The sequence below is a fragment of the Xiphophorus maculatus genome, chromosome 12, assembly GCF_002775205.1.
Source record: "Xiphophorus maculatus strain JP 163 A chromosome 12, X_maculatus-5.0-male, whole genome shotgun sequence".
In the NCBI taxonomy this organism is placed as follows: Eukaryota; Metazoa; Chordata; class Actinopteri; order Cyprinodontiformes; family Poeciliidae; genus Xiphophorus; species Xiphophorus maculatus.
Window position 1 is genome coordinate 24593787 of NC_036454.1, and position 6000 is coordinate 24599786.

Here is a 6000-nt window from a genome sequence, read left to right on the forward strand (position 1 = left end):
TTTGCCACGATACATCTCCAAATGATTTCATGTCATAGACCAATATAAAGCAGCGCACAACTGGAACAAAGGGTCATGCTGTGGGGATTATTTTTGCAGGATGGACAGAAAACTACTTGTAGTTGAGGTACAGGTGAGTGAAGCTAAATTCTGGGCAAAACCGAAAGAAAACTTGAAACTGGGGAAGAGAGGTTCTCCTTCCAGCAGGACAACGACCTAAACATACAACTGAAGTTACCATGGAAGGATTAACGCTCAAAGTGGAATGGCCCAGTCAAAGTCCAGACATCAAGCGAGTTGAGAATCTGCAATAAAACTTGGAAACTGCTGCCTGATGTTTGCTCAAGCAAATTCCATGCAGTTTGCTTGAGCTGTTTTGCAAAGAAGACAGACTGTTCAGTGTCTAAATGCCCAAGTGGCTACTGTCGATCACAGAGTAATCGATGCGATCGTACCTGATGCCTGATTTCACCTGAGCCGTCAGGGGGACATGATGGCGCCTGCTGGTGTTTCCCCCACATGAGGCACAGCAACAGTTAATGCCCGAGGTCCCTGAGGAATGCATGCACCGTCACGCTTTTCCTCTTTGCATCGGACACCTGGCCCTCTTTTACTGCCACCGTGCCATTTACATCTCAAAGGGGGGTGACCAAGAAGGCTTCCTCTGTGCTCACCCTTCCTCACCCCAGAAATGATCTGATTTATCTCTTCATCAACGGAAATATACGCCTTTCGGAGGGCCACTCAGCGGCTCTCATCCCCAGCTAATGAAGATGGTGGGCAAAAAGAGGGACTTGTGATCCTTCATGTGATCCCAGGGCCCAACGGACCCCTTGTCACAGTGCTTGATTCATTTGACGCGGGTGACTTTCTCTCGCTCTCTCCTCTCCCAGGCTCGGTGTGCTGAGGCACAGGGGAGGCGGTGGATGTGTTTGGGAGGGAGTTTGTTGGTGGGGAAATAACAGTGAGCAACAGCGCATGTGTTCCCGATGTATCCGATTCCCACGTTTGATGGAGCATGACAGGTTGGCTCAGGTCAGATTAGAAGGCCGCAGTAACTAATATGGAGGGGGCAGAGCGGAGCGACACTGGGACCGTCTGTGCAGGTGAACTCTCTGCAGCAGAGGAGAATAAAAAGTTATTTATGGCACTGAGGGAAAACATCAGTCTTTGTGCAAGCCACATTAAGAGGAGAGGTCTCTATGTGAATAACTGAAGCCTTCTGTCCTTTTATCTTCCGCTTTTAAGATTACAAATGAGGTTCTTTATACTCTCACAGACCTACAGGAGAGTTTCTGCCTTTTATTTTCAAACGCTCAGAATTTTCTAGAAATAAATTGAGGTGCGTCTGGTCTCGGGACTCGCCGTAGTGTCCTGGAAACATGACAGTTCTGTAAATGTTTTTCTATCCTGCAGTCCCTGCGAGCCACGTTAGACCAACGTAAACAGAGACTACTGTTAAATGAGTGCTTGGTAATGTTTCCAATTTGCAGCGATGCAGGCCGAGACCTTTATTTTTTTTTTTTAACTTACAAGTTCATGCCTGCTTTTGGAAAAGGGCACTTGGCATCCCATCAGTTTCCATTTTAGTGGATTCCACTAAGAATCCACAAATGGCTTTGCATATTACTTGCTTAGCTTGTAAATATACCGTGGAATAACACCCGAAAATTCTCCCGGGTGCATTTTAGTGTTTTAAATGTCATCACAGTTCTCATTCCAGCTGCTCCCAGAGGGCACACTCCTTTAAGGAATGCATGGAAATCATCAGCTCGAGGGAGGGAGGGATGAAGAGGGTGCTGAGGTTTTTGGAAAAGCAAGATCCAAGATGGTTGGTTCAGGAGGTTTAAAATGGCATTCTGTTATAAAGTAAAGTTGGGCCAAGGACAAAGCGGGCTTCTGCCGTTCTGTTTTCACTCTAACCTCAAAAACATCATTCCACTTCACGAAAAGCTAACGTATTAATCCAGTAGATGAATTTAGGGAAATGTCATATGCAGGAAATGGAGCTTGGAGGCAGTGTGCCATTAATGACGTTCCTGTGTGAAACAGAGAAAGGTTGGTATAAAGTGTTTCCAGTCAGCATAATTAGCTAGGAGAAGAGTACCATTCATAAAATCTATAAAATAGCATTTAGTCAAACCCCTTTGCCATTACAAACCATTACAATATTTTTTTTCTTTTTGGCATTGTTCTTGTTCTTTACTTTCAATATGATTACAGCCATTTACCCAGACTGGAAATACTTCACGTTACATTTTCAGTGGGTGTTTCACTCAGGAAGCTCATTAGTGGTGCACAGCTTTCAACCCCCCACTCACCATGTGCATGATTATTGGCTGCTTTTAAATCCTATCCAAATGATATGATGACTTTATAGTTTAAAGTCATCATAAAATGTAAATGCAAGTCCAGTGAAATCATCGGAAATGATTTCACTGGACTTATTTCCAGCAATTCTTAAATATAGGCAACAAGATTCTATGAAACAGTGTCATTGTTTTAAATTGTTTTTATTGTCTTATACTTGTGCATATGTATTAATTGTTTTTATCTTGTAACCAGGTTGCTATGTATTGCAATTTTTTTTTTGCCCAGGTCCCTCTTGAAAATGAGATCTAGATCTCAACGGGGTTTACCTGGTTAAAAAAAGGAATATATATATAAATATATACAGTTTCTATGTGCTTTTTTTTAAGACATTGCAAGTCCACTTTGTTCTTGGAGTTTCCCAGAGTAGATATTAGCTTAATCTTCTGGGGCCAACAGATCTGGATTTTTAATAAACATGGAATCCATGAGAGTTTTCGTCGGCACATCATTTAGGAACCCCACGTTTAAAAATCCAGACTTATTCTGTTAAGAGTCTTGCTTTTTAAAAAAAAGAACTTCAGCTTTTGTCTTTTTGGTTGTCAGCTTCGCTCCTTGCACCCTTTTAGCACAACCTGTCTGTAATATTCCTGAAGCCCTTTCCTTGCCCTTATGTACGCTTTGCAGTCTGATCAGTACATTGTAGGTAAGGTAAGGCAAGATAAGGTAATTTTATTAATATAGCACATTTCCAGCAACCAGGCAATTCAAAGAAACAGGTAAAGAGACAATCTTCTGAATCTCTTCACTGAACCTACTGATGTCAAAACAGTCGTCCAGCACTGGCCTTAAGCCTCTGCTTTCAAATCTTATGAAGCAGCAAGCGTCTGTGTGACGCCGCATTCAAACATGGGGGCGTGTGGTAAATAAAAGGCAAGTGAGGCGTACTAAATGCTTCGGCTATTGCTGCCTGCCCTCCATGCACCCACAGGGTATTTTTGCTCCAAACGACGGGCATGTTTGGGTTACGTCGGGGAAATGTTGCACACCTGCATGACTGCCACACTGCTTGAAAAGTTTCAGCCGTTTCATCTAATCTTAGTCACTTGTCTTCCCCTTTATCCCCGCAGCACCCATCCTTCCGACCTCTTGACCCCTCTGCATCCCCTGGCTTAACAGTGCCAGAGGCGCGTACAATTATGACTGTGAAGTCTCATCAAGCAAATGGAGCATGACCAGCGGCCACATTTTTCCCCGACACCGACCGAGTCCTGTTGACTCGCCTCTGTCGTCAGTATCTGCTGGAGGTGATTAAAGCTGTCATAATAGTTTCTCTCCACATAATTGAGTCCCGTTTGAACTGTTTTTCTTTTTGGGGGGTGGTTCACGAAACAACCACCATCAGGAAAGAGAATGGTGAAACGGGGTTTACTCAGACTGGAAAAGCTTTGATAGACTTTTTCTTTTTTAAGTGTGAGGAAGGGGAGCAACGGAAATGTTTTCCTGGCTTCCTTTCTTTAAATGTATCATAATGGAGCTTATGAGAATGTTCTCGCTGGAAAAGTTAACTTAAATCCTACGGGACGACAGCAAGTAATTTATAAAGATATGAAAACCGCTACTGGATGGACACAATCCCATAGACTTGGACTTTACAATTACATATGGGATGAAATGGTGCCTTTTTTTGTCTGTTTAGTCCATTTTTTCTTTAAGCTTGTTGGCTAGTGTGTGACCTGTCAAGTTAAGTGTATTTGTATAGCACATTTTTTCAACAAGGCAGTCCAACGTGTTTTACGTTGGACTACGTTGAAACAAGCAAGCATTTCAAAATCATCAATACGCATCTAATATGTTGATCAATGTTCCACTTCCTACTAATCAAAAGCAATTCCAGACAGGTGGGCTTGATTTAAAAGAACTCAGCGTTTCAGCTCGTTTGCATTTTTCTGGGAGTTTGTTCCAGATTAATTGAGCGTAAAAGCTGAACGCTGCTTCTCCATGTTTGGTTCTGGTTCTGGTTCTGGGGGTGCAGAGCAGATTAGACCAGAAGACCTCAGAGAAAATAGGGGATTCTCTATATATGCTGTAACTAACAAATGTGCATGTATGTGTTCTGAGAACCTCTACAAACATACCATTAAAAACAATTGGAATTTGATCAATTTTAGTACTGATGAGTTTGAAATATGAAATTAAAATTTATATTTTACAGCTGGCTTCAGTCTTTCTCTTGTCTTTGCATGCGGCTCTCCTCTGCTGCACGGGTAGTACTCCTAATTGATAATTAACCAACCCAAGTGTGGAGAAATTGCTCCGTCAGACTGTTTGTTTACCCCTCGCCTGCGCGCCTGCCGAGGCTCCTGGCCAGTGGGTGATGAGTTACAGACACAGATGGTGGGCATCAGCAGCCCGGCTGGGTGCAGATTAGGAAACCTACCAATGTCTGAGCAAACCCCCTCCCAGCCCCCGCACCCCTCCTTGCTCCCACTCCCACTGAGCCCCAGAGGAGAGCCTGTCTGTAACTCTACTCGCCTCTGAAAGGCTCATGTGTTGATGGAGGCCGACCATGGGCTTATCTCGTCTCATTCCGACACCAGTGGGCTCGAGGCTCCCAGGGAGAAGGGGCTGGGGGGTGGGTGGGTGTCTGATGGGAATGTCTGCACGAGCAGCCTTGTTTTGACAGAGTAATTCTGTTGCCTGAGAGTGGCAAATTAGAGGTAACTCAAGGCAAGTAAACAAAGTCCTCTCTAAACGCTTGCCCATATTTGCACCTGCATGCAACAGTGATGCGATCCTTCCATTTTTAAATTTCACGACTTCATAATAATTCATATGAACACACGCTTCGGTGTCTCTGTGAGGCCATGCGTCAGTTTGCAGCTGCCGCATCTGCCACCTCTCTGAGGATGTGTTTGGTAATCCCATTGTTTGATGTGTAAGACCTGCTTACAGTGCAGTTTTTTTTTTTTTGTGGGGGGGCATTATGCTTCACTCATGTTCCACTGGACAGGAAGAACAGTTCAAACAGTCCAGGTCAAAGGTCGGCCAGATGCAGAGATGTGGGTGCAGGAGTCGAGAGGAGTGGGCAGCCTGTGGGTTGGTGTTTATTTTATAAACACAGGGAGTAGATTAGAGTTGGAGCCAGCCAGGCCCCCCTCAGCCATGTGGGGAGGATGTCCTCTCCTCTGTGGTAGGGTGCTCTTAATACACCATTGTGTTCCTCGCCGCCGACACGCAGTCCCCTGGCATCGTTTCTGGTCATCCCTAACGATGACTTGATGCTGTCGGGTGAATGCAAGGATGTGGCGTCTGCCCCGCTTCCATTCTGACCGTAATAGAGTACTGACTGATTGCGTTAGCGACGGTCGACGACGCTTTGAGTCATTAGCAGGAGTTGGCACATGCAGGCCCTCAACTTCGCTTAGCCGGGAGCTGAAAACAGGAAATGGATGCACCCTCAGCGCCAGTCTGAGGAGTCCTGCCCCAAGATGTTTGTGTGCGGTTCGTCTCCTGAAGACCTGCAGCCGCTTCCTGCCTTTGTTTTTTTTTTATGTTTTCTTTTTTGAGAGATGCGGTAGCAGGAGAGACTCTTTGATGACCCATACTGACTGTCATCTTTCAGCTGGACTGGTGGGTCTGTGTCCATGCAGTATGGGCTTCAGGCAAAACACACTCTTGTTTAAATTT